Source organism: Leuciscus leuciscus (genome assembly GCF_965113295.1).
Source record: "Leuciscus leuciscus genome assembly, chromosome: 3".
Taxonomy (NCBI): Eukaryota; Metazoa; Chordata; class Actinopteri; order Cypriniformes; family Leuciscidae; genus Leuciscus; species Leuciscus leuciscus.
Window position 1 is genome coordinate 68,427,772 of NC_138727.1, and position 19,478 is coordinate 68,447,249.

The 19,478-nt window shown below is 39.2% G+C and overlaps 1 long non-coding RNA gene across 1 annotated transcript in view; it reads left to right on the forward strand.

Annotated features, from left to right (window-relative positions):
* LOC309495714 overlaps positions 1–18,280 on the forward strand; it is a 76,728-nt gene extending 58,448 nt beyond the window's left edge. Inside the window, exon 3 of the long non-coding RNA XR_014204805.1 lies at positions 17,862–18,280. This is a non-coding gene — a long non-coding RNA (uncharacterized lncRNA). The remainder of the gene's footprint in view (positions 1–17,861) is intronic.
* The last annotated feature ends 1,198 nt before the right edge of the window (positions 18,281–19,478 follow it).

The window sequence follows — 19,478 nt, forward strand, 5'->3', positions numbered from 1 at the left end:
CAGCGCGTAATACACTAAAATAACAGCAATTTGAATCTATTGAGTACTCCGGCCCTGAGAGCAGAGCGTAAGACACTAAAATAACAGCGATTTGAATCTATTGAGTACTCCGGCCCTGAGAGCAGCGCGTAATACACTAAAATAACAGCAATTTGAATCTATTGAGTACTCCTGCCCTGAGAGCAGAGCGTAATACACTAAAATAACAGCAATTTGAATCTATTGAGTACTCCTGCCCTGAGAGCAGAGCGTAATACACTAAAAGCGATTTGAATCTATTGAGTGCTCCTGCCCTGAGAGCAGCGCGTAATACACTAAAAGCGATTTGAATCTATTGAGTACTGCCCTGAGAGCAGCGCATAATACACTAAAATAACAGCGATTTGAATCTATTGAGTACTCCTGCCCTGAGAGCAGCGCGTAATACACTATAATAACAGCGATTTGAATCTATTGAGTAATCCTGCCCTGAAAGCAGCGCGTAATACACTAAAATAACAGCGATTTGAATCTATTGAGTACTCCTGCCCTGAGAGCAGCGAGTAATACACTAAAATAACAGCGATTTGAATCTATTGAGTACTCCTGCCCTGAGAGCAGCGCGTAATACACTAAAATAACAGCGATTTGAATCTCTTGAGTACTCCTGCCCTGAGAGCAGCGCGTAATACACTATAATAACAGCGATTTGAATCTATTGAGTACTCCTGCCCTGAAAGCAGCGCGTAATACACTAAAATAACAGCGATTTGAATCTATTGAGTACTCCTGCCCTGAGAGCAGCGCGTAATACACTATAATAACAGCGATTTGAATCTATTGAGTACTCCTGCCCTGAGAGCAGCGCGTAATACACTAAAATAACAGCGATTTGAATCTATTGAGTACTCCTGCCCTGAGAGCAGCGCGTAATACACTATAATAACAGCGATTTGAATCTATTGAGTACTCCTGCCCTGAGAGCAGCGCGTAATACACTATAATAACAGCGATTTGAATCTATTGAGTACTCCTGCCCTGAGAGCAGAGCGTAATACACTAAAATAACAGCAATTTGAATCTATTGAGTACTCCTGCCCTGAGAGCAGAGCGTAATACACTAAAAGCGATTTGAATCTATTGAGTGCTCCTGCCCTGAGAGCAGCGCGTAATACACTAAAAGCGATTTGAATCTATTGAGTACTGCCCTGAGAGCAGCGCAGAATACACTAAAATAACAGCGATTTGAATCTCTTGAGTACTCCTGCCCTGAGAGCAGCGCGTAATACACTATAATAACAGCGATTTGAATCTATTGAGTAATCCTGCCCTGAAAGCAGCGCGTAATACACTAAAATAACAGCGATTTGAATCTATTGAGTACTCCTGCCCTGAGAGCAGCGAGTAATACACTAAAATAACAGCGATTTGAATCTATTGAGTACTCCTGCCCTGAGAGCAGCGCGTAATACACTAAAATAACAGCGATTTGAATCTCTTGAGTACTCCTGCCCTGAGAGCAGCGCGTAATACACTATAATAACAGCGATTTGAATCTATTGAGTACTCCTGCCCTGAAAGCAGCGCGTAATACACTAAAATAACAGCGATTTGAATCTATTGAGTACTCCTGCCCTGAGAGCAGCGCGTAATACACTATAATAACAGCGATTTGAATCTATTGAGTACTCCTGCCCTGAGAGCAGCGCGTAATACACTAAAAGCGATTTGAATCTATTGAGTACTCCTGCCCTGAGAGCAGCGCGTAATACACTAAAATAACAGCGATTTGGATCTATTGAGTACTCCTGCCCTGAGAGCAGCGCGTAATACACTAAAAATAACAGCGATTTGAATCTATTGAGTACTCCTGCCCTGAGAGCAGCGCGTAATACACTAAAATAACAGTGATTTGAATCTATTGACTACTCCTGCCCTGAGAACAACTCGTAATACACTAAAATAACAGAGATTTGAATCTATTGAGTGCTCCTGCCCTGAGAGCAGCGCGTATTACACTAAAATAACAGCGATTTGAATCTATTGAGTGCTCCTGCCCTGAGAGCAGCGCGTAATACACTAAAATAACAGCGATTTGAATCTATTGAATACTCCTGCCCTGAGAGCAGCGCGTAATACACTAAAATAACACTGATTTGAATCTATTGAATACTCCTGCCCTGAGAGCAACGCATAATACACTAAAAATAACAGCGATTTGAATCTATTGAGTGCTCCTGCCCTGAGAGTAGCGCGTAATACACTATAATAACAGCGATTTGAATCTATTGAGTGCTCCTGCCCTGAGAGCAGCGTGTAATACATTACAAATAACAGCGATTTGAATCTATTGAGTACTCCTGCCCTGAGAGCAGCGCGTAATACACTAAAATAACAGCAATTTGAATCTATTGAGTACTCCTGCCCTGAGAGCAGCGCGTAATACACTAAAATAACAGCAATTTGAATCTATTGAGTACTCCGGCCCTGAGAGCAGAGCGTAAGACACTAAAATAACAGCGATTTGAATCTATTGAGTACTCCGGCCCTGAGAGCAGCGCGTAATACACTAAAATAACAGCAATTTGAATCTATTGAGTACTCCTGCCCTGAGAGCAGAGCGTAATACACTAAAATAACAGCAATTTGAATCTATTGAGTACTCCTGCCCTGAGAGCAGAGCGTAATACACTAAAAGCGATTTGAATCTATTGAGTGCTCCTGCCCTGAGAGCAGCGCGTAATACACTAAAAGCGATTTGAATCTATTGAGTACTGCCCTGAGAGCAGCGCATAATACACTAAAATAACAGCGATTTGAATCTCTTGAGTACTCCTGCCCTGAGAGCAGCGCGTAATACACTATAATAACAGCGATTTGAATCTATTGAGTAATCCTGCCCTGAAAGCAGCGCGTAATACACTAAAATAACAGCGATTTGAATCTATTGAGTACTCCTGCCCTGAGAGCAGCGAGTAATACACTAAAATAACAGCGATTTGAATCTATTGAGTACTCCTGCCCTGAGAGCAGCGCGTAATACACTAAAATAACAGCGATTTGAATCTCTTGAGTACTCCTGCCCTGAGAGCAGCGCGTAATACACTATAATAACAGCGATTTGAATCTATTGAGTACTCCTGCCCTGAAAGCAGCGCGTAATACACTAAAATAACAGCGATTTGAATCTATTGAGTACTCCTGCCCTGAGAGCAGCGCGTAATACACTATAATAACAGCGATTTGAATCTATTGAGTACTCCTGCCCTGAGAGCAGCGCGTAATACACTAAAATAACAGCGATTTGAATCTATTGAGTACTCCTGCCCTGAGAGCAGCGCGTAATACACTATAATAACAGCGATTTGAATCTATTGAGTACTCCTGCCCTGAGAGCAGCGCGTAATACACTATAATAACAGCGATTTGAATCTATTGAGTACTCCTGCCCTGAGAGCAGCGCGTAATACACTATAATAACAGCGATTTGAATCTATTGAGTACTCCTGCCCTGAGAGCAGCGCGGAATACACTAAAATAACAGCGATTTCAATCTATTGAGTACTCCTGCCCTGAGAGCAGCGCGTAATACACTAATAACAGCGATTTGAATCTATTGAGTACTCCTGCCCTGAGAGCAGCGCATAATACACTAAAATAACAGCGATTTGAATCTATTGAGTACTCCTGCCCTGAGAGCAGAGCGTAATACACTAAAAATAACAGCGATATGAATCTATTGAGTACTCCTGCCCTGAGAGCAGCGCGTAATACACTAAAATAACAGCGATTTGAATCTATTGAGTACTCCTGCCCTGAGAGCAGCGCGTAATACACTAAAATAACAGCGATTTGAATCTATTGAGTACTCCTGCCCTGAGAGCAGAGCGTAATACACTAAAATAACAGCGATTTGAACAGGCCCGGCTCCACGGGGGGGGTGCGATGCATGCTTTTGTTTTCCGTGTCGAGTGTTCGGTGTTGCCTTCTCTGAAAATGACACCGTGATCGCGGTCTTCAAAAACATGCGTGCAGCAAAAACATGCGTGCAGCAAAGCTCATTTACAAGCCTCCACCTCATGGACAGAGTTTTGCCGCCGATCGGTGTCGGGGGAGACCGTAGCATGTTTGCTCGGCCCCCAACAGATAGAAAATAATCGCTATTACATAAAAAGCATGGCAGGTGTTGTGAAGTTTTTAGCAGTCAATGAGCTTCCACTACGCGGGGATAGTGAAACATGTGACAGTGAGGAAGATTGCATAGCTGCGGGGCTTTTTGCCAAGTTGTTTAAATACACGTTGGAAAAAGATAAATACCTGGCTGACATTACATCTGGTATCCCACAAAATGCAAAGTACACTTCCAAAACCATCCAGAATGAAGTGATTGAAATTTTGGCATCCATGGTTCTGAAAAAAATAAAACAGAAATACGACACTGCTGATTCAGCTGCATTCTGTTTGAAAAGTGATGGCACAAGGGATCGGTGCAACACTGAAAATGTGTCCGTTATAATTAGTTTTGTGTGCAATGGTGTGCTAGAGGAACATCTCATTGGCTTGTTAGAACTCCAGCAGCTTGATGCAGATTACATCACTACTGAAATATTACAACACTTGTCTGAAACAGGATACAGTGCTGATAATATAATTAGCCAGTGTTATGATGGAGCATCAGTGATGAGTGGGGTGCGAGGTGGTGTTCAGGCTTTATTACAACAAAGGTTGGGCAGGCATATCCCCTACATCCACTGCTATAACCACCAGCTTCACCTCACTGTCATACATGCGATTCAAAGTGAACCTTGTGCTAAAAGATTCTTTGACTTGTCAGGCTCCCTGCACTCTTTTTTCAGGCATCATTTTGTCTCTCAGAGATACAATTGCCCGTATCTCAAGAGACTGTTGGAAATCCGCTGGACAAGTCATTATGAAGTCACAAAATGTGTGGTGGATAATGAGGAAGTCATTCTTTTCCACATTCTTTTTAAGGTTTCCAATGATGACAATGCATCAGTTGACCTTGCAAAAGAATCATCCGGGCTTCTCTCTCAGCTGAAGCGACGCCATTTTTTTAAAATTGGCAAATTTCTGATACATCTTCTCGCCATTTTAAAACCAGCTAATGCCATCCTACAGTCTCAGCATGTTGATTTGTGCAGTGCAGCTGAAGTTGTGCAGGGATGTCTTGGTGCACTGAAAAATCTCAGAGAAAATGACAGTGAATTTCAGCAGTACTGCGCTGACATGTCTACTGTTGAGCCCTCACCAAAACGTCTAAGGACTGTGAATCCCTCCTATGGTGACTCTGTCATTTTTTCACCTTTAGGGCAAGAAGGGCAGTCAGGTTCTGAATGTGCCACTGCAGCTCTAAGACGACAGATGTTGAACATACTAGATACAGCTGTATCAGAGATAGAAAACATGTTTTCCACAAAGAATTTACAGCTGATGCAAGTCCTCTCAGGTTTAATGCCAAAATCCAACAAATTTCTTGACATCCAGTTGCTTGAACCTCTCTGTAGTCTTGCAGGGGTTGCAAAAACTGAACTCCAGAATGAAATTCTTGTTGCCAGACCAATGCTGTCCAAAAAACTTCCATCTGATGCTGAATGTTCTGCTGTTTGCAAACTCTTGCAGGAATACAAAGATGCATTTGCAGGTCTTCATAAATTGTATGTATCTGCTATGGTCATGGGTGTCTCTACTGCTTCATGTGAGAGCTCATTCTCTACTCTGGCAAGAATTTTGACACCATTTCGCCGAACAATGCTTCATGAGAGGAAAAAAAACCTTGTGCTTTTAGCTCATGAAAAAGCAATTACACATGAACTGGACATGGGTGAGTTTGTAACAGAATTCTCTAAAATGAGTAGAAAGCTAATGCTGTAAATATTAGAGTGATAGAAGTAGATCTTTTTCAAGACCTGCCCTGTTTTCCTCAAATCTAAAGTCACTAAACTGATTCAAGATCTATTGTGTGGTAAAAAAAAACTAAATATCAGAGGTGGTAGTAAGTCACACATGTGCAAGTCACAAGCAAGTCTCAAGTCTTAACCTTCAAGTCTCAAGCAAGTCCAAGTCAATTTTGTGAAAAGCAAGTCAAGTCAAGTCACTGCTTTATGTCAATCAAGTCAAGTCGTAGCTTGGGTCACAAGTCACTGGCAAGTCATACAAACGTTTGATGATTTCACTGAATTTATATATTAAAATAAGTTAAAACTACAGAAGTTGTGGACTATGGTTTTATTTGCAACATTTTTTTTTAAATATGCATTTCCACATACAGCTGAGTGGTTACTACAATACAAATCTAAAAAATGAAAAATAAATAAAATTTCAAACTACATAGCCTAAAATGTAAATGTAACTGAAATTAGGCCAACATTAAAGCATGAACAAATAAATATGCCTCAAACATTGCAGAAGACCATTAAAAGGTATTAAACAATTCACAATTCAGGTATAATGGTTCCTATGCCACCAAATGGCATTCTTCAAACTGGCATCCCCTTTATATAAGTTATATATTTTTAATTATGAAGTTAAAACCGCCAATAGGTGGCGCCAAATCACTGTCTTAATGTGCGAGTCATAGAAGCATTAATTCAACTGATTTGTTCAAAACGGCAGATTGGTTCTGGAACTAAGCAACTATAGGTCACTGAATCACAAATACGCATAACTCTTTCTGTGGCTTGTTTGGAACTATTGTCATTGGAGAAATAGAGCAAAAACAGATAATATTTGGAATATTATGTCTAAAATGTCACATCACAATGTTCACTCTTTGTTTACTGAACGGTTTTATAAAATCATTATCACATTTGCAATCGCGCCAATATTCTGGAAATATTTTTTAATATCATATGTTATAGGCTAATTATAAAAATAACTCATACTAGGGCAATTTTTCCACCACATTTTGAATTTTGGGTGCATATTAATTCTGCTGGCATTTTGCCCCCAACCCCCTTTTCACATCTAACCCTGCTTTAAGAGAAACATAAAACACACAAAACATTAACAGTTTTCTATGTTGTTTTTCGTCATTGGAAAGAACGACATATTTGGCTTTAAAGCATGATTTGAAAGAAATGTGGCAAATGTTATATAAAACATATGCCATTATCATATGACAACATTAAGCTACATTTGAAAACATAATTGTGTATAAAGAGGCATGCTGTTTTGACCAATATTCTCTCTAGATTTAACGATAGTCAAATTAACTATAACAAACAGGTTAAACAAGCCTTACTTTTAGACGTGGTGAATGAAGTTCGACTGTTCGAGGTTGTGATGGCCGTCGTCCGATATCCCTTTCCAGTTATTATGCGTACAGCAAATCTTCTTATGAATATGGTCAATTTTAGTGTTTAATATCCAAAAAGAAACGATGCTGGGAGATGTTATTGTATTTAGCGCGCGCTCACCGCGATGTATGGCTGAGTCCCAATTCGCCTACTTATACTACGACCTAAAAGTATGTACTTTTTTTGTGATGAAAAAGTACATACTTTTGAGTGTGTAGCAAAAGAGTATGCACGTTCTGGGACATACTTCGATGACGTCATGCAACGTAAACGAGAACGTGGTTGCCTAGTTACGCACACCCACCGGCGGCGCCAGGGGGGGTCTTGGGGGGTCTCAAGACCCTCCCAAAAAACGCCTTGACCCCCCACCTGACCCCCCACCCCCTTCCTGATTAAAAAAATATATATATCCGGGATGAAGATTTAAAAATGTTTCTCTTCAAACTACGCAGAACAATAATAATTAATAATTTATTCGACATTTAAAAAAATATAAACATAAGAATCACTGCGACGCCCCATGAACGTCACTGCGCCTTGCGTCATTGCATTCAAGGCGCTGCCGCGAGCCCGCAAGAGCTGCTACAGCTTGAAGCTAAAAATGGATCGCTTTTTTTTTGGACAAAAGAGGAGCAGAGAAGATGCCAGGGGGAAACTGGACAGAAGTAGGGAAATCAAAAGGTGGTGAGAGTATGATAATTATGGAAGCTTGTTTCCGCCACAGAATAAAACATTTTAATAGATAATTGCGACTTTTTATCTCACAATTGCGAGTTTACATCTCACAATTCTGTCTTTATTTCTCAGAATTGCGAGATATAAAGTCAGAATTGCATGAAATAAAGTCGCAATTGCGTGTTATAAAGTCAGAATTGCGAGATATAAAGTCAGAATTGCGTGAAATAAAGTCACAATTGCGTCTTATAAAGTCAGAATTCCGTTTTTTCTCGCAATTGCGACTTTATATCACGCAATTCTGACTTTATAACACATAATTGCGAGTTTATGTCTTGCAATTCTGACATCTTTTCTCAGAATTGTGAGATATAGAGTCCAATTCTAAGGGAAAAAAAGACAGATTTTTTTTTTTTTTTTTCAGAATAGTTTATATCTCACAATTCTGACTTTATAACACGCAATTCTGACTTTATATCTCCCAATTGCGATTTTATTTCTCAGAATTGCGACTTTATATCTCCCAATTGCGATTTTTGTTTAGTAGCAGTAATATGCAGTTAGCCGTGTCCACTGTATTTTCTGTTGGTTTTCATGAGACCCCCCTTGAAATGACCAGGACCCCCCATTGCCCCCCCAATCAAAATTGTCTGGAGCCGCCACTGCGCACACCTCGACTGTTAACAAAACATTTTACATTTCATTCATTCTTATATATCCAATATAATTTTATTTACTATTCCCATCTTTTTTTCCACAATACATTTACAATGTGTTTTACCAAATGTAGGAGTGAAGCAGGGCATCGTCGTAGATCAACCAAACGCAGGTCGTGTGTGAGGCGGCTGGTTCTGACGTTCATGTGCAAATGTGTGTAACGAAAGCTACTTATTTTCTGAGTTAAAATATTTAAAGTTTATAGTGTAACTATTGTTTAACGTATTTTATACTTAATCTTATACTTATGTATAATACTTAAAAATACCCCGATGAAAATGAACCATGCTTTTACTATAGTAAAAGTGTAGTAACCATGTTTATTTGGTTGGACTGATAAAGTTAACATTTGTACAGCCACAGTATTACTACAAATAAGTCAGACAGAAACATCAAAAGAAATACATAAAAAAGACACTTGCATGACACTGTACTAGAGCCTTTTTATTTATTGTTTTGTAGCCTGATAACCCCAATGAGGCGCTCAGTATCTTCATCGGACCCTACAAGATAAACACGGTACTTTTTTTGGCACAACATAAACCATAAAATATAACTTTAATTAGGGTTAAACATTTGAATTCTTACACTTAAAAACTGAGGGCGCATCTCCGCTGCTTCATCCGACTGCCTTTACATTTACCTCACCACCATCACCACAAGCTCCTCCCTCCCGCACGCAATGGGTTGTGGGTAATATTAGCCGTTAGAGTGTGCATTGATCTGCACTTCGAATTCTAACCGGAAATAGTAGACCATCCGGGAATCTTTGGAATACTCATTTCAACATACTACGATTTGGGACGTACTAATTCTAGTTTCGCATACTATTTAGGACGGATAGTATGCGATTTGGGACTCAGCATATGTTTTTCCTGTGCTTGTGCAGCGTCACGCAATCGCGCAGAATCTGATGACTGGCGTCAATGGTTCCGTTGCTTTCATTTTGTTCATCAATTGATGTTGCGATGATTTATATAAAAATGTATATCAAGTCATTCTCGAGTCATACAGGTCAAGTCAAGTCAAGTCTCGAGTCATTGGATCTCAAGTCAAAGTCAAGTCGAGTAATTTTCTTTATTTAGTCAAGCAAGTCTCAAGTCCTTAAATTTGCGACTCGAGTCTGATTCGAGTCAAGTCATGTGACTCGAGTCCCCCATCTCTGCTAAATATAGGCCTACATAAGATTTTAAATAAAATATAAATAAATAAATAAAAATGTACAAAATAACAATGGCCAAAAATCTGTAATGTTATACTATATTAACAGACGTGAGAATAATTCTTAAGAAAAACAGCATTTCAGATAAAATTAACATTTTTAGTTTGTAACAAGTTTGTTTTAGTTGATGTAAATAGTTATTTTAAAAGAACTGCCCCTTTTTAACAAAACATTACAAGAATAAACCCAATTCTTACAGTTCATGCTTCACTCAAATAACAAGTTTGTTTTACTTGATGTAAATAGTTATTTTAAAAGAACTGCCCCTTTGTAACAAAACATTACAAGAATAAACCAAAGTCTTCATGCTTCACTCAAGTAACAAGTTTGTTTTAGTTGATGTAAATAGTTATTTTAAAAGAACTGCCCCTTTTTAACAAAACATTACAAGAATAAACCCAATTCTTACAGTTCATGCTTCACTCAAATAACAAGTTTGTTTTACTTGATGTAAATAGTTATTTTAAAAGAACTGCCCCTTTGTAACAAAACATTACAAGAATAAACCAAAGTCTTCATGCTTCACTCAAGTAACAAGTTTGTTTTAGTTGATGTAAATAGTTATTTTAAAAGAACTGCCCCTTTTTATCAAATCTAAAGTTACTTAATTGATACAAGATCTGTTGAGGGGTCAAAAAAAATATTACAAATGCAAAAAGAGAGAATGTAAAAATAAACATGTTAACCATTTACCTATCTATCTATCTATATCTATATATATCTATATATATATATATATATATATATATATATATATATATATATACAGGGTGCGATTTGTGAAAAAAACAGAGGGGGGGATGTTTTGAAACATTTTTATTCATAAAAATAAATCATGAGAACAAGAACTTCATTCACTGCATTTGCTGCTCTGGACCCTTTTCATTGTTCCCAGCTAGCTAACAAGAGTTTTCGTGCTGAAAAATTACATACTATTACAAATATTTGTACTTGGTGACATTCTGAAAAGCCGTACATGGATCAAAGCTAATGGACAGGATCAGATAAATCAGAGTTTAGATTCTCTGCCCGAGCCCGAATTTGACCCGACCCGACCCGGGCCCTTGATCCAGCACTTGTGTTACAAAATGCAACACGTCACGTGTCATGCTCCTCCACTCGCACGCATCACACCGGCCCGGGATAATAATCTTTAAAAATATTTATTTTGTTTAAAAAATATTCTATATTCTAAAACCTTGTTGAATTAAATTAGAGTTGTAGCCTACTAGGGCTACTCCTCCTAGGCCATCCAAAGTTCATCCAAAGTTCATTTTCTGTGTTCATCATTTTTCACGTTTTATTTTTATTTTATTTTATTTATTTTTTACGTTTCTTCTTTCAGATCCATTTGCGATCCATTTCATTCTGAATAAACAAACAAGGCAGTTTACATGATTTGTCCTTGTTGCATTATTCATTATGATAATAATTAATAAATGCACGCACAATATCCGTGAACTTGATAAATGTTGCAGATATGTTTTACTATGCACAAACAAATGCCTTTCAACTTATGTGTGCAAAATTCAGAAGCAGTAAATGAATGTGCAGCAATTTGTACAAATAGAGTGTCTGTATAGGCCTACTATATGTGTTAATATTTGTTAAAATATTATTGTTATTTTTTTCCATCTATGTTGATTTATGAAAAGTGAACAGCAGCACGAGTAAGATAGGATGTGCAGTATATATCGGGAGACTTGGAGTGGGTTAGACATGATTTTGACTATTTCATTAAGTTTTGTTTTGTAGAAAGCCTTTCTTTAAAGTGAATTTCGTTCTGTATAAATTGTATCTTAATTTTAATACATTTTTCATCAACGAATTGCGTGTATTTAATAAATAAGAAGCAAATATAGCAGACAAAGGCTATAATCAGAGGCGCCGCCGCGGTTACTTGCACTGCATGATAACTTGAGCGGATCTCATCATAAATTAACCGAAACTAAGTGTATGCCTCAAAGAGAATATTAAGAAATATATCTAAAGAACGCTTGAAATGTCTTTAAACGAAACAATTCAAAACGAAAAGAAATAGGCAACACTCTGATGTAATCCATGCATTTCTCCATATATGCGCATTCACTACGGAAATGGCGATCGTCAACTTCATCTTTGCTTCATCTCAACTTCCCTGGCGCCACCCCTGGGTTTAAATTGGGCTCGGGCTCATAACATACAGTTAATGTGTCGGGCCGGGCCGACAAAGTCAATTCGCCTCATTCGGGCTTCGCGTCTACCGCGCCGCGCGACACGCATCGCGCCGCAGGACCTCTAGACGCGCGTAAACGCGTCTTTACATTGACTTAACATTGAAATCACTCACGCCAGACACTCAAGAGTGAGTGAGTAATCAAAAAACCTTTGCTTAGCCTCAGTTGAGTAAAACACCGTATGTGCAACTTCAGCACTAACTCTGCTTGTCATCATAGAAACAGATAATCAGATTGTGATGTTTATTCCCGCTTCAGTAATATGCTGCATATGCAGCGTAAAAAAAGACCTGCAACCGTCTCGCAAGTGTTGATAGGCTATTACTCGTGAGGTGTAACCAATCATATAGCGCCGTGGGCGGGACATTGAGCAAGTCTGCAGAGTGGTGGTTACAGAGAGGCTGCGGAGCCAGTCAAAGTAGCGCATTTTAAAATAAAAAGGATTTTAATCAAACCACGGATCCGTGATAAGTTTTGTGATCCGCCTCGCCACTAGTGTAGTAGCACTGATCACTTTGAGGGGGGGATAAATTTATCCCCACCGGGGATAAAAATAATTAAGCAGAGGCAGGGATACATTGACCAGAAAGGGGGAAATCCCACGCATCCCCCCCGGCAAATCGCACCCTGTATATATATATATATACACTCACCTAAAGGATTATTTGGAACACCTGTTCAATTTCTCATTAATGCAATTATCTAATCAACCAATCACATGGCAGTTGCTTCAATGCATTTAGGGGTGTGGTCCTGGTCAAGACAATCTCCTGAACTCCAAACTGAATGTCAGAATGGGAAAGAAAGGTGATTTAAGCAATTTTGAGCGTGGCATGGTTGTTGGTTCCAGACGGGCCGGTCTGAGTATTTCACAATCTGCTCAGTTACTGGGATTTTCATGCACAACCATTTCTAGGGTTTACAAAGAATGGTGTGAAAAGGGAAAAACATCCAATATGCGGCAGTCCTGTGGGTGAAAATGCCTTGTTGATGCTAGAGGTCAGAGGAGAATGGGCCGACTGATTCAAGCTGATAGAAGAGCAACTTTGACTGAAATAACCACTCGTTACAACCGAGGTATGCAGCAAAGCATTTGTGAAGCCACAACACGCACAACCTTGAGGCGGATGGGCTACAACAGCAGAAGACCCCACCGGGTACCACTCATCTCCACTACAAATAGGAAAAAGAGGCTACAATTTGCACGAGCTCACCAAAATTGGACAGTTGAAGACTGGAAAAATGTTGCCTGGTCTGATGAGTCTCGATTTCTGTTGAGACATTCAGATGATAGAGTCAGAATTTGGCGTAAACAGAATGAGAACATGGATCCATCATGCCTGTGCAGGCTGGTGGTGGTGGTGTAATGGTGTGGGGGATGTTTTCTTGTCACACTTTAGGCCCCTTAGTGCCAATTGGGCATCGTTTAAATGCCACGGCCTACCTGAGCATTGTTTCTGACCATGTCCATCCCTTTATGACCACCATGTACCCATCCTCTGATGGCTACTTCCAGCAGGATAATGCACCATGTCACAAAGCTTGAATCATTTCAAACTGGTTTCTTGAACATGACAATGAGTTCACTGTACTAAAATGGCCCCCACAGTCACCAGATCTCAACCCAATAGAGCATCTTTGGGATGTGGTGGAACGGGAGCTTCGTGCCCTGGATGTGCATCCCAAAAATCTCCATCAACTGCAAGATGCTATCCTATCAATATGGGCCAACATTTCTAAAGAATGCTTTCAGCACCTTGTTGAATCAATGCCACGTAGAATTAAGGCAGTTCTGAAGGCGAAAGGGAGTCAAACACAGTATTAGTATGGTGTTCCTAATAATCCTTTAGGTGAGTGTATATATATATATATATATATATATAAGTTACTAAATAGTTCCAAAATATGTACAAAAAATATAAAAAATGAAGAAAACAGAACACAACAATAACAAACAACCCTAACAGTTGCCTTAAATATATGATATTAAAACTATATCAGTAGACATGTGAGATTAAAGCATTAAAGAACCTTTTACTGCCCTGAGAGCAGCGTGTAATACACTAAAATAACAGCGATTTGAATCTATTGAGTACTCCTGCCCTGAGAGCAGCGCATTATACACTAAAATAACAGTGATTTGAATCTATTGAGTACTCCTGCCCTGAGAGCAGCGCGTAATAAACTAAAATAACAGCGATTTGAATCTATTCAGTACTCCTGCCCTGAGAGCAGCGCATTATACACTAAAATAACAGCGATTTGAATCTATTGAGTGCTCCTGCCCTGAGAGCAGCGCGTAATACACTAAAATAACAGCGATTTGAATCTATTGAGTGCTCCTGCCCTGAGAGCAGCGCGTAATACACTATAGGGCCGCAACGACGCGTCGACATCATCGATTACGTCGACTATGAAAATACGTCGACACGCATGAAATGCGTCGACGCGTCACATTCATTATTTACGTTTAAATATCGAGTAATGGCGGCTTCTGCTCCCGCTCATGGTGAAAATGACAGACCACGATCATCCAAAGTATGGGAATACTTTAAACTACGGCCGAACAGAAAGATGCTTTGTTCACTATGCAAACTATTCCCCATTCGGCGACAATAAAATGGACTTTAATTTATAACTTCAACTTAAATCTGTCAACGAAGCTTTCAGTGCATTTGCCAGTTTTTAAAAGTTGTGTATGCACATGTAGACTAGAGACCTGCACTCCCGCGGGACCCAATGCAACAGAGTGCGGCGCGGGAATATAGATCTGATGGCCGAGTGCGGGCGCGGGCGGTAATGCACTCGTGTGTGTGTGGCTGTGTGCTGGTTGCGGGAGAATAAAACGATTCGCGGGACTCCCGCAAAATAGAAATATCTATAAATTGAACATCTAAAAACGAATAAATTGTCATTCATCTGTTGCACAAAAGCAACAAGAACAACTAAAACAAAATAGAAACGATTTCCTAAATAGGCCTGTGACTGTATACATCTTACATTTTGTGAAATAGTTCCATTAGTTAAAAATAAAGTTTAAAATGCTTCCTGTTCGCATATTTCATAATACAATGACAATTACCCTTTCTGAAATAAATTTTTTTTGTCATCATTCATAGATTTCATGTTAAAATAATATACAGATGCACTACCCTCTTCAAAATACAGCTGATGTATTGTTGTACTTATTATTTATTGGAAAGTTTGCCAATGGATAAATCAGCTAATCCCAAAAATAACCATTAGATTAATCGGAAAAATAATCGTTAGATTAGTCGACTAATCGAAGAAATAATCGACAGATTAATCGACAACAAAAATAATCGTTAGATGCAGCCCTAATACACTATAATAACATTTGAATCTATTGAGTACTCCTGCCCTGAGAGCAGCGCGTAATAGACTAAAATAACAGAGATTTGAATCTGAATACTCCTGCCCTGAGAGCAGCGCGTAATACACTAAAATAACAGCGATTTGAATCTATTGAGTACTCCTGCCCTGAGAGCAGCGCGTAATACACTAAAAATAACAGCGATTTGAATCTATTGAGTACTCCTGCCCTGAGAGCAGCGCGTAATACACTAAAATAACAGAGATTTGAATCTATTGAGTACTCCTGCCCTGAGAGCAGCGCGTAATACACTATAATAACAGCGATTTGAATCTATTGAGTACTCCTGCCCTGAGAGCAGCGCGTAATACACTATAATAACAGCGATTTGAATCTATTGAGTACTCCTGCCCTGAGAGCAGCGCGTAATACACTATAATAACAGCGATTTGAATCTATTGAGTACTCCTGCCCTGAGAGCAGCGCTAAGGCGGGAGATGTATCATTTTGACCGTTGAAATATCGCGGAAAATTTGAACGAGTTCTGTTCTCGCATATCAATTTAACAGACAGCGAGGTAGCATTGGAAAAGCATGTTTTACACCAGTTACCCCATAAGCAGCTTTGTTTTGGTCGACTGATGAAACAGTCAAATCAAAATGCATACAATACGATATTTAGACGATGATTATTAGTTCTGTGCATTTTTAAATGTTCGCTTATTATCTTAGTAAACGTTAGAGGATGTTGAATTGTAACAAAATATAGTAATAAATTATTTTACCTTGCAATCAGTGGCGGCTCCAGACAATTTTGATTGGGGGGGCAATGGGGGGTCCTGGTCATTTCAAGGGGGGTCTCATGAAAACCAACAGAAAATACAGTGGACACGGCTAACTGCATATTACTGCTACTAAACAAAAATCGCAATTGGGAGATATAAAGTCGCAATTCTGAGAAATAAAATCGCAATTGGGAGATATAAAGTCAGAATTGCGTGTTATAAAGTCAGAATTGTGAGATATAAACTATTCTGAAAAAAAAAAAAAAAAAATCTGTCTTTTTTTCCCTTAGAATTGGACTCTATATCTCACAATTCTGAGAAAAGATGTCAGAATTGCAAGACATAAACTCGCAATTATGTGTTATAAAGTCAGAATTGCGTGATATAAAGTCACAATTGCGAGAAAAAACGGAATTCTGACTTTATAAGACGCAATTGTGACTTTATTTCACGCAATTCTGACTTTATATCTCGCAATTCTGACTTTATAACACGCAATTGCGACTTTATTTCATGCAATTCTGACTTTATATCTCGCAATTCTGAGAAATAAAGACAGAATTGTGAGATGTAAACTCGCAATTGTGAGATAAAAAGTCGCAATTATCTATTAAAATGTTTTATTCTGTGGCGGAAACAAGCTTCCATAATTATCATACTCTCACCACCTTTTGATTTCCCTACTTCTGTCCAGTTTCCCCCTGGCATCTTCTCTGCTCCTCTTTTGTCCAAAAAAAAAGCGATCCATTTTTAGCTTCAAGCTGTAGCAGCTCTTGCGGGCTCGCGGCAGCGCCTTGAATGCAATGACGCAAGGCGCAGTGACGTTCATGGGGCGTCGCAGTGATTCTTATGTTTATATTTTTTTAAATGTCGAATAAATTATTAATTATTATTGTTCTGCGTAGTTTGAAGAGAAACATTTTTAAATCTTCATCCCGGATATATATATTTTTTTAATCAGGAAGGGGGTGGGGGGTCAGGTGGGGGGTCAAGGCGTTTTTTGGGAGGGTCTTGAGACCCCCCAAGACCCCCCCTGGCGCCGCCGGTGCTTGCAATAAATGCGTTCTCCCACGAACATCTGTCTTGTTTTCCGATTATTCCTCAATCCCTCCGCACCTCAAGTTCAAACGTCTAAACCCCGCCCTTGCTTCAGTTTCATTGGTTGAAGCTGTAAACCAATCATTTTCCTTTCTGCCCTCAGAACATGTTTGAGTAAGTAAAACTCCCATCTGCGGTGCAGAGGGGGATAAATAAGCACACTAATGCCTTAATGCCTCTAATTTAAAGTGATACAATTTGATTAATGTTTACATGCAATTCATGCAGTTTTATTCTTCATACTGTTAATGTTACTACCATAAGGTTTCATAAAACTTGAATTTGAAATGTCTTCATGAAGGATGCAATTTATGTAAATTTACTTTTGATACTAGAGAGAAATTCATATAGTTTTGATACCTGAGAAGAAACATAAGAGCTGTTGTACAACGAGAGAAAGATTTTTTTATTGCATTATAGGTGTACTGAAATATTATCTCATTTTATTTTGTAGAAGCCTGTAGCAGTCCATTTATTCACTGAATGGTAATTGAAAGAAATGATTTGGCCTTATTTATAGGTCAGGATTTGGTAAAGAGTTGGGAACATCGTGCAGAGATCCTTTGCATGGAGTGATACAGATCCAGACGTTCCAGACGTTCTTCCAGAGATTCATTGATTCCCAGTCCGGATGGCTGGGTGGCGAGCCAATCGTGTTTGACAACTAATCAAATTGCTTTAGACGAACTGCCCGGATCATCCTCTTCATCTTCGTTGTGGTAGGACAAACACTAAATCAAACTTTAAAAAAAAAGGGCCCCAACGGTGAAACTGAACTCTTGTCTACCAAGGCAAGTTGAACTGAGGACGAACTGTGCTCAAAGATACTGAAAAAGAGGGTTTTGTATTGTTTACGTGCGCACTTTATTATTTAAGTTTGTTATTTTTCATAAATGTGTTTTTTGTATGTATGTTCCACCCTGTGAATTTAATACAGGTTATGCAAACTGTCATTCTGGTGTGGCATTTCTTTTATTGGCATTCAATTCTCAGGCTCTTAACAATATAGCGTCTTCTGATTCTGGTCCAGATTCTTATTAAGTATGATAAACAGATGAGTGCTGTGGTTAAGTCCAGGGTTTAGCCAGGGTTAAGCCCTTCTTGTCTGCTAAGAACTCTGAGATTGCCATGCATGCTTTTGTAACTTCCCCATTAGACTACTGTAACTCTTTATATACTGGTGGCCCTCAGATATGCATCACTCGTTTGCAATTAGTTATGTTTGTTTCCACAACTTCCAATATTGCTATTTTTCTGACGTCACGCCACGACCAGTGTCGACTTCCAGCTCCACTTCCCAATTAACCTTCACCTTCTGTGTGACAGGAGCCACATGGGAGACACTGTATATTGTGTTAATATCACTGGTGTCCTCGCTCTCGTCACTCTCCTCCTGTCTAACACGAGATGAGTTCTCCTACCCTTCTCTTTCTTTTCTCCTTTCGTCCCTTGAGCGCCCCACGGAGGCTTGCATGCTCGTTTCATGTGTCCACACCAGTTCATTCAGAAACGCACACACTTCCGGATAACCTTGTACTTCACTACACCCATGTTCTGCTATCCTAATGCATCTTTTGTGCGGGTTTTCCAAAGCATCACTGGATTGACTTCTGATCCAGACACACACACTTTCAGACGAGATCAGTGCTGTAGAACATCGAGTCACTGGACCTGTTTTTATTCCACTAGGCACAGAACAGCACACTATGCAGTACACACTTGTCTGACCCACAACAAACACACACAAACACACACATATACATGCAGCAACTACTATTAAATGCCTCATTGCTGATGATTGTTCACTGATAAATGACTTGATGATGAAAAATTGAACATGATATTTTGAATATGAAACAAATGTGTTTTTGAGTTTTATTACATTTTTATTCCTGAAATCCACCCTTCTGCTCAGATTCCAGAAGGAATCTCAATCTTTCCCAAGAGTTTTGAAAAACACACGAACTGACGGTTTGATCCAGATCAAAGCAAACGTTGGATTGTATGATTGAATCCATTTCCTTCCTTCTATCGCCCATTTTCAAGATGCGATCCGATATCTGGAATCCTGTGAGATTCCTGATGAACAGCTGGATGCAGATGTTCCCTTCCCGATCTCACACACACACACACACAC